We start from the raw sequence: 10,498 nt of genomic DNA, 5'->3' as shown, positions 1-10,498 counted from the left end.
AAAAAAGAATTTGTTTATGTCACACAGACTAGAATCCTTTGAGTTGGTTTGCAGGATGTTCGTACAGCTGATTAGAAATCCTCAAATAAATACCTACTCACCCTTAGATTGGCTCTCTGCGAAATGGGAGATTAGGTGGTGCAGGTGATTGCTTGCACTCATGTTCCACGATGGACCTCGCAGAACTACAGATATTTTAAAACAGACCGGTATAATCAAATCAAGAAAGCTGAAGCAGAAATATCTCGACCTTGAACTTGGCGGGTCAGACGTCATCACTGTTTCACAACATCCAAACCACTTTACGTGTTTAGTTCACAGTGAAGGAGCTGCCCTTTTCCAGAATTTAGCAACATTGGGAGGTGGTATCCATGACGACGAGTAGGGGCCAATCACATAACACCCTCTTGATGCTGTCCGTATACTTAGAACATGAGCACATTGAGCATCCTATTTAGAGTCAGGCAACAACTTCTAAAAAACTATAATTCTTAATATGACTCATAATATATTATATGGGTAAAACATAAAGGTAGGCTACAGTAGGTAAAAAGCTGCAATTAATAAAAACTAGAAGTTTATATTTCACCCTTGATTCATAAATGAGAAAATAAACTTTTATAAATACTAATGTACAAATGGACCAAAAACATTTGTTGCTCTTGAAAAGTTTAAAAAGAGTTGACTTCATCACTTGTTGTAATGTAGCAATATGCATTATTAATTACCGAAACACTGCTAGTGTCTCTACTGCACTGGTTTATATCATTATATTCATTCTCAATGTAACCAAACCCAAGCCACACAGGAGTGAACTTAATAGGCAAAACAAAAAACTCTTCTGCCTTTCTTTCCCATCTGCAGTCAGATAACATAGTAACATGATGTAATATTCACGGGTAAATAATATATACAGCTACGTAACGCCAACAGTTATAGGCAAAGCTTATGTAAATGTTTAATAAAATAAAGGCACTGGTTTATAACAATTTTGCAGTTGGTCAATGCATATACTATCTTTGTCTGACTCTGGTCTCAGAGCACAACTCATTACCAGCTGAAATAATCGGGGCCGACGCGTGCCAGGGACAATTTTCTGTCCCAGTCTGTCCCTGACCATAAATAATACATTATAAAAGTGAAGCTGCGGGCCGTTAAAAATCAGACTTTGGACATCACTGATGTAGAGAGACAGGAGAAGAAGACACAGAGACAGTGCACCACAGAACATTTTGTTTCTATATTATGTCTATACACACACATACTGCAGGCATCACAAATAGAATAGAATAGCCTTTATTGTCATTGTACTGTGTGGATGCAATGGAATAGAAGTTCTACTGCAGTTGAAGTTTTAGCATCGACATCAAACAACAACCATGTGGTGCGAATAAATCTTAACAGTGATTGATTCACTGGTCAGCAGCCCTGAAAAAATGCAGTCGAACACATACTGACCTGTCACTGCACAATACGTATATCAGTATGTGAATGGTGATGTTTTGGACGTGGTGCTACTTTGACCACACTCACATTTTTACCATTACATGTCAGTGGCCATTATTAATAACATGAAATGAATCCTTTTTTTTTAAGGTGACACTAAACAGCTGTTGACACTTTGACCTGTAGAAGCAGTTTTGTTTCCTGTATTTTCTGGATGTGTTTCAGTGAAGTGACATAAATACTTATACCGAATATATAAAAAAACAAAACTAATGGTGGCCCAGAATGTGTACTTCTTTGCTTGCATTTGCTCCGACTTTTCCCTCCCATGATATTCTCAGCCTGTTCCAACCTATACGATCCCTTGTTGTGGAGCGGGAACATAATGCAGAGTGAGAGAGAGACAGTTTTTGAGATTGCACTTAGCAGCTCCATTCTTCTCTCCGAATTCTCCAATCAATTTCTTCCTGAGAGAGCACAGCGTGGAATCATGCACCACTTCAGCACACAGCAAAGAAAGTTAATACAAATGAAGAAGAGACCGCGTGCAGATTTGAAAGTATTATGACAAAGACACAAATGTTCCTTGTGGCGCCAATGATTTATTGTGCAGCTGTTGAAGTTGAGAGCAGAACCCCACAGTGATGCTATAGCTTCCACCTACACCTGACATAATCCAGCTGTGTGAGCCAGCAGTGCCCACTACCTGCTCCTTCAATTTCAGAGAGAATCTGTGGAAGTGATGTTGCCTTGACCCCGGGAGAAAGATGCATTTATTTATTTATTTTTTGTTGTTGCTTCAATCAAAAATACTCTCTTGTTTGTGCTTCTCTGGGTTGTGGTTATTGTCCCCAGAAATCTCCAGAATGTGTGTGTACTGTATACGTGTGTTTCTTTACAACCCACATACCATTAAAGTGAAACATTGTCGTATATTTACAGTAATTGTAGGTGGAGAAAATGTTTTTGTGAGTGTTTTTTTTTTTTTTAAGAAAAAAGCACCGTGGCTGTGCTGAAATAAATACTGGACTTGCTTGTGACAGTCAATACACCAGCGCCATTATGATGATCACCCAGAGACAAACAACATGGACTTCACATAGAAAGTAATAGCATTTGAAAATGATAAAAAGGGAACATACTATAGCAAAGAAGTTGATATAGTCATATAATTACAATCCATTGTATGCTTGCAGCAAATTTAATGGCAATCCATCTGATACTGTGGCTAAATGACATGTAATACAATTATGCATTAAGATTTAAATGGCTCTTCTTAACAAATGTTACAAAGTGCTTAACAGACCAATCAAACCTAATCAAATATTGCAAGGCGTCTTGTCTGGGGAAGAAAGAAAGAAAGAGTTCACACAATGAGCAAGCACTAGGCAACAGCGGAGAGAAAAAAAACAACTTGATTTCCACGGGAAGAAATCCAGCTGGTTGGGGTGAGAGGAAAATAGGGGACGGAGGAGAGGTGGGGGAGAGGAAAAAAAGAGAGGAGATATGAGCGACTAAGACAACAAATCAACAATACAACAATTATGTTAAACTAAAGCCAACAAGAGAGAGGGGATCGTGAACCAGCAGCAAAATAACAAAAACAGACCAACAATAAAACACAAACAAGACGAGATAGAGGTGGGGTGAATGGCGAGAAGCAGCAAAAAGCACAAAAAAAAAGAATAATTGAGACACAACCTCTCGGTGGGTCCAGGAAGAGCATGAGGACTGAGAAAGAATTCATAGAAAGATGCAGGTATTTGGAGCTTTGTCCTGCCAACAAATAAGGTAATGGTTTTTGAAAGTGGAACATCTCGAAAAATCTGAAAAATAACCCACATGGATATGTACAAAAGCTTCAACGGCTCCAGTGCATAATCAATGTAATAGACTTTTACCAGCTTGTGACGCTTTTAGCTGAAATTATGAAATGAGGGTAATTTCCTGCTTATTAATGTGGTTATAGGTTTGGGCCCCATAGCAGTTTTTGTTTTCCATTTTTCCTCATAGCATCAACGTCCTCTCCATAAAATCACGCCATGTCATGGGGTTAAAACACACCAGGGTCATGTCAAAGCAATATTTGGTCTTGGCCTGGTCTCAAATTGTGGTCTTTGCTGCATTTACTCTTCTATATTTCATCTATATTTTGTGTCACCACCCTTCCCTCTGCCTCTGTGTGGACGGGACAAATACTTTAGCACTGCACAACATTAAAAGTGACAACGTGACATGACACAATTTGTTAAATGTAACACTGAAAGTTTTTTTTCTGCACAGATTGTACACATTTTCCAAGTTTAATCCCCTTTCATGTATACTATAGATCGGCCAAGAATTTAAGGTCAGACAAGAAAAATAACAAGGAACTTTAGCCTGAACCACATCTTGAACTCTGATTTAACACTCTCTATCTGCCACAACAATCGTTTACAGCGTCTGCTGCTTTATTACTTTTTTGTTTTGTTTGTGCTTTTGACATAACAAGTAACAGCAAGTTACGAGCACCATTGCATTGCACTTCACATTTTCGTGTGAAGACAGATTCTGAGAATGAAATAAATCAAAGCTGAAAAAGTGGTTTTTGAACACAATGGCAACAATTTAGTGAGGGAGACAAGTGAACATGTCCAGGGTGAACATTTATAATTAAATAGACCCATTTAATGGAAACATGAACAGTGTTTTTAACATCAGGATGAATTTTATCAACAAATCAAAGGCCTATTAGACGAAGCCAGTAAAGAACAGAAATGACTGTATGCCTCTGAATGATGCACTTACAGTATGTTCTGCTAATGTATGTTCCACTAAACCTGCTGTGAGACAAAAAGCTTCTTTCATAATTGGAATCTACTGAGGGCACAATGCCATTCTGTTGACGTAAATCTCATAACCGTGTGGTTTGACATCTCACTGTCAGACTTGAGGAAACATCATCTTTACAGTTTGATCAGATTTGTGAGGGAAAATATAGTAACAAACGACTCACTATTCGGCTCTGCATAAAATGTCTCTAATTTTTCCTCCTGTCTATGTCTGTTTTCCCCTGTCTGCATGAGTGGGTGTGTCTGCTTGCCTTTTCCCCTGCAGGCTGGCCGGAGAACCACTCATTCAAGCCTGGACCAATTCACCAGATTGTTTAGTCTTCCTACTGGTAACACTCAGTTTGTCTTCTCAGCTTTTGAACCCAGTCACGGCAACTTATTTTGCTTTTCATTTTTGCCAGGATCACGTGCCCTTTTTGTCCCTGTCTGCTCCGGCCAGCCTGCCTCCTTTGATTTTGTTGTTTACCCAGCTTTGCTGTCGTTTTTTTTGTTGTTTTTGGACTGACTTTGCTTTTTGAAATTAAAGATTTTTTGATTTTACTTTCGACTGAGTTTTTGTGTCTGCATTTGGGGCTCAGCTTAACGGCCATATGTAGTTTTTGAATATGACCCATAGGTAGTTTTTGAATATGACCCATGGGTACGTTTAGTGAAGGTAGGGGCAGGGCTGTAGAAGGACATCTGGTGTTCTTGTGCTGGTCCCAAACCCTGCATCTGGCATAAAAATGCTAATAATAACAAATATATATAATTTAATGTAAACCTGCATACATAAATGAAGAGAAGCACATTGAATATAATAAGGGAGCAAACTACACAAAATAGTAATTTCAAATATAATATGGAATGTCAAACATTTTTCACAATACCTTTTGCATCATAAATGTACTATTCCTTTAGAGTAAACAGAGTCAGTTTGAACCTGGTGTAGGCTCTTTTTGTGCACATTGGTTGCTATCGTTACTTGAATCATTGAGGTGAGCCGGCGCAAAAGCCGTAATCCGCCCATCGGTTCTTCCTCCGTGCGCCCGTCGTCACCTGTGTCACTTCCGGGTCAGATGTCGCGTTCACAACAGGTATGGCAGCACGTTGCTTTACGTCGCTGGTCGTTTCGTTTGGTCATTATGCTCAAGGCATTTGCGTTGTGTTGTAGGGCGAGTGGTTGTGTGCTGCTCCCTGTGTGCGCTACTGTGGTTGTGTGGCGGTGGTAAGTGTCATCTCTCTTTGCGTTATGGTTGGTGCTACTAGGTGGCTAATGCTAGTGTGGTCACAGGTAAATGCTGGCGGCTGCCTCGAGCCCTTTTCCCTTCCTTCTCTCGTTAGTGTCTGTTGCTGCTAAAAAGGTATGCAAATATATTGTAAAATGCATCCGCATTATTTAGTTAAAGGTCTTCAATGACATCCTACTGATTCTGGTGACTTGTCGTGCGTGACTTGACCGCTGCTTTTAAAAGTGGACACCAACATTTTACTGTTTCGTTTACAGCACATAGTGGGCATTAGTGGTACTGCACTAGAATGGTTCAGGTCATATATGGCAGATAGAACTGTGTAAGGCTTGCTGGTTCAGAATCCTCATCTGCTCCCCTGTCATGTGGGTCACCCGGGGCTCAATTTTAGGGTCCCTGCTTTTTTTTGCTTTATTTACTTCCCTTTGTTTCCATTCTTAGGAAACATGGTCTCTTTTTCCACTGTTACACCGATGACTGCCAGATTTATGTATCCCTAAAGCGGAAGGAGGCCTCCTCTCAATTCACTTCTTGAGTCTCTTGATGAGATCAAAGTATGGATGGCCCTGAACTTTTTTTAACATTTTAGTGAAAGGAAGAGGTGTTTGAACCCAATGGCTCCAGTGAGTCCCTTTCGGTTGACCTGGGCCATTTGACACAGCATGTAAAGCCTATAGTCACAAATCTGGGTTTTAAAATGGACAGTCGAATTTGTGCAGTGGTGAAGTCCAGCTTTTTTCATTTAAGAATGTTAAAGGTAAAACCTTTCCTTTTAACACAGCACATTGAGAATGTAATCTAAGCCCTTTTATTATGTCTTGACTCGATTACTCTAACGCACTTTATTTTATTATTAACATAACGCCTATTTCAGCCTCACTCCACTTGCTGCCTGTACATTTTAGAGTTAATTTCAAAGTTCCGGCTCTGAATGTTGTTTTTCTTTTTTTGAGTGTGTGCAACTCCACTGATTTGTTGTTCTCTCTCTTTTTAGTTGCTGTAGGCTGGTGCTGGTGACCTGGTGGTGGCATCCTCCTGTGCTGTCTTGCTGTGTCCCTGGGAGTGGGTTTTCTTCACTGAGTGTCTGCCGAGTGTGCCCGGTGATTTTGTTGTTTTTCTTTGGTGGATCCCTCCCCTGCACTGGCCTTCGTCTATCCACTTTGGCCTCAGCCCTGATTAGGTTTTTCCCTTTTTTGTATGAACAAGTTTTATTGATATTTTAGAACTGATGAATATTTAATAAAAGGTGTATCTTAACTTGGAACCACGTCTCATGCCCTCTGAATAACCACAAACCTGTGTGCGTTGTCTGAGAGTAATTCCCTGGGTGTAATTCCCAGGGTGGCGTTGTCGAGCTTTCCCTTTTTTTGGGTAATATTAGTTCCCTTCCTTCTCACCTCCTCGCCACACTTGGCTTCGTATGGTCATGTTATTTGGAACAACAAGAAAAAACTTTCACATCACAAAAGGCTCAGAACACGAATTTGTGGTGTAGAAAAGCATATTATCGTTCATCTGGAACAGGCTTTCACTTGTATGTGGACGGGAGTGGTTAGACAGCGTGTTTTACAGGATGTTCACAACAGTACCGCAGTTCATTTCATGTTGTAACATGAAACGTTTATAATTGTAATAGTTTCATAATGCGACACAGACCCGTCTGATGAATGAAGGAATATGGCTCATTTATCGAATTTGATGAATTTCTACTTTTTGTGCGGGTTGAGATTTGACCGTTATTGTGCACAGTAGATAAAATTGTGATGTGGTGCTTGTTTCCACACGGTGACACACGCATGATTTCAATTTTTAAAAAAAGGGGAGGGGCGTGAACAGTGTGTTCTGGGTGGGTGGGATCTCTCATCATGCAGGTGGCCCTTTTCCTGAAGAAAGCAAATGAGATTTCACAATCTCTGTGTGTTGTGACTCAAATTACAGCACAGCATTTCCTCAAGCTCCTTTTTTTTCAGTCAACTTCTCACATCATAATGTGAAACGTAGCACGGTTATACAAAAAATGTTTACATTATAATGTGATACGTAACATATTTTCACAACGCACATTTCAATGTGAGATGTATCTCAGTATATAGTGACACTGATGTATTTTTATTTCTGTTAGTGGCAGTTATTCACTTCCGTATTTGTCCACTGTTTTGACAAAGGCTCTTAATCTTTTTTTTTTACCTTTTGCCCTTGGTCCTTTGAGCGCCCCCGACAGAAATATTTACCCAATTCCCTGTCTTCCATTACCACCTTTTGCTGACATGTGTCTGACCTCTGGATTCAATTTCACACTCAACACAGAAGGAACATTTCAAGAAACAGAGGAGGTGAACTCAGGTTCAAGCAGATCAGTGAAATCAGCGAGAGATCTGTCTTTATGTTGGAGGCAAGAAGTTGCTCGATGAATAAGACATTTAAAATTAACATTTGATTAAACACACAATCTAGTTCAGGAAGAGCTTCAGTCATTTTAGTCAGATTGCCATATGTTAATATGTTTGTGATGAGAATAGACTGGTAGTATTCACTCCTGGATTTTATTTTTCAGTCACATAAATTAACAAATGCTTCCACAATCTCTTTGGTTTCTACATTTGACACTGCACCGTATTGTAGATGAAGAGTAGTGAATGTTTATTGTCGTGAAGAAAATTGTCCAAACCAAAAGCTGCATTAGCAGGGGGACATTTGTGTTTCTTTTAATGTGTTGTGATTGTGCATTAGTTTCCAAATGGTCTGCTCAGCCATGTTACATGTTTTGTTAAGCAGCATTTCTGATTGCAATTCAAGGATAACAGGTCCTGTTTTTTTGTTTTTTTTCAACATCCTTTTACCACTTGGCCCACAGCAGAAGTTACTGAGTTTTCACCCTCTAGTTATTTTTTTTATGGTACAATACTGTTCCCAGTTTTCATTCTGCAACTACATGGATTGCTGTTTCAGTGAAAAGATGTGGTGCAACCTCAGGTCACCTTACAAAAAGAGTTCCTCTTTCAATTTAAGTTTTATATCCTTGAGTTATTTTGATGGATACGCGGTCATAGTGATAAATGACTCATCTCTATTTTTATTTTTTTTTTTTTTTTTTTTTTTTAGAAAGGATTTCAAGGCAAAAGGGTTGATGCTCTCTGTGAAAAAAAACACTATCAAACACAACTGTGAAGTTGGTCTCTGACACACATGAAGGAACATGGCTTTTGAATTGACTGGGGGCAACAGATTTCTCCCACACTATTGCCATAACATTCATTATATCCTGCAGTGTTTGGTCTTCAACCACTCACCATGTCCTTTAAAATGTTTTACCTTTTAAATGGTTATTTCATGCATGGGCATGATTCAACAGGTTACCAGATCAAACAAATTATGTAGATTAGATATATGTGCTCATGCACTTACACAAGTATACAAATCTATGTGTTTTTGACTGTTAGTGTGTGAAAATAAAGTATAACTTTATTTTCTGCTTAAAGTGTCAGTATAATCAGTGCTAAATAAATCCAAACATTGGGGAAAGTCAATAATATTAAGATATAATAATGTCATTTATTTGTATATTTTATTTAATCTTCAGACTTGAGACTGCAACAACTGCATCAACCTTTTATTCAAATAAATCAACCGACCTAGCCGTCTTGTTTCGCCATCAAAGTAAGGACTTGAGACACTGTCAGGTTTTCATTAAGACTCATAAGCTCTTACATCGCAGTCATGAATAGAGATAAGACATCCAGTCCAATCCACTTTATTTATAGAGCACATTTAAAAACAACACAGTTGCCCAAAGCGCTGTACAATAACATTAAACACAGGTCAATATCCAGTTTTTTTAAAAAGTGGAAAACAAATGAAAACCACAACATTCACAAGGCTATAGAAGGAGAGAAGACAAGAAATGAGAAGAAGTGTGTGTTAAGACCAGCTTTAAAAACAGGAAGTGAAAGCGCCTGACTAATATTAATTCCAGCGATTCGGAGCCATGGATGCGAAAGACTGGCCCCGGACCGGACATGAGATATTAAAGGCATTTGCATAATTTGCACGGCAGTGTAGCATCGTAGCATTGCTGTTATATTATTAATTCCACACTGATATTACACAGCTTTTTACAACATGCACTCATTCATGATCGCACTCGGTGGAAATGAATAAATGTGATGAATGGCCATACAATAAATCTGTAATCTGCTTCACTTTTGCTAACACTGTGAGGACGTGTGTGCATCTCCAAGGACACACTCATGAATACATCGTTACATTCATACCTTTCAACACGTCAGCTGACATGTTTTTACATAAAGTGTAAAAGGAGAGAGAGGCTGCACTGTTTTTCTTCTTCTTCTTTTTTTGAAGTTATGTCTTTTGTCTGTATTTGTATGGAACTTCTTTGGTTTAATTGGCACTGAAGTCTCTCAGACCATTTCAGCGCAGTTGAAATAGAGGACACTGGAAGACCTTGATTAATGAGGCAGCGTTCATTATGAAAGAGGTAGAGACAATTAACCCGCATACACTGACAGACACGCGACATTCTTACAAACCTCTTCCTGTCTAATTGGTCTACTTGAGTCTGTAATGTAAACGCATTCACTGAAACTCCCACACTTATTATTGTAAACATACCCTCTTCTTGTGTTTGCTCTTGCCTGTGTCAAAAAGAAAATTAATTGGATATCATCGTTGAAAGATATTTTTGTTGTAATATATATGTACATGCTTTAAAGTTGGTTTGATACATTTTTTTCAGCAGGATGACGGACATCAAAACATCACGGTGTGGGTGTAAATGCAGAATGAGCCAAATGATGCTTCATCTGTTAACGTTAGGAATCAATCTGATGACGCTAATATGCTGCTACTTCCTCATTGCATTGCTTCAAACTCTTATAAAGCCTGCCCCACACTAGAGGATTTTCAAACCTGACATTTTCTGCCCATGACTACTACACTCCTGGGCTCCTCCAAGACATTTTTTTAAGTGAGATT

At 39.0% G+C, this 10,498-nt stretch overlaps 1 long non-coding RNA gene across 1 annotated transcript; it reads left to right on the top strand.

The window, feature by feature from the left end:
• The first annotated feature begins 5,317 nt into the window (after nt 1-5,317).
• On the top strand, nt 5,318-6,770 carry LOC122782030. Its single transcript, XR_006361879.1, has 2 exons — nt 5,318-5,353; nt 5,431-6,770. It is a non-coding gene; the product is annotated as an uncharacterized LOC122782030 (long non-coding RNA).
• The last annotated feature ends 3,728 nt before the right edge of the window (nt 6,771-10,498 follow it).

The sequence above is a fragment of the Solea senegalensis genome, linkage group LG15 (assembly GCF_019176455.1).
Source record: "Solea senegalensis isolate Sse05_10M linkage group LG15, IFAPA_SoseM_1, whole genome shotgun sequence".
Taxonomy (NCBI): domain Eukaryota; kingdom Metazoa; phylum Chordata; class Actinopteri; order Pleuronectiformes; family Soleidae; genus Solea; species Solea senegalensis.
The sequence above is the reverse complement of the archived record's forward strand: the minus strand, read 5'-3'. Positions and strand labels throughout refer to the sequence as shown.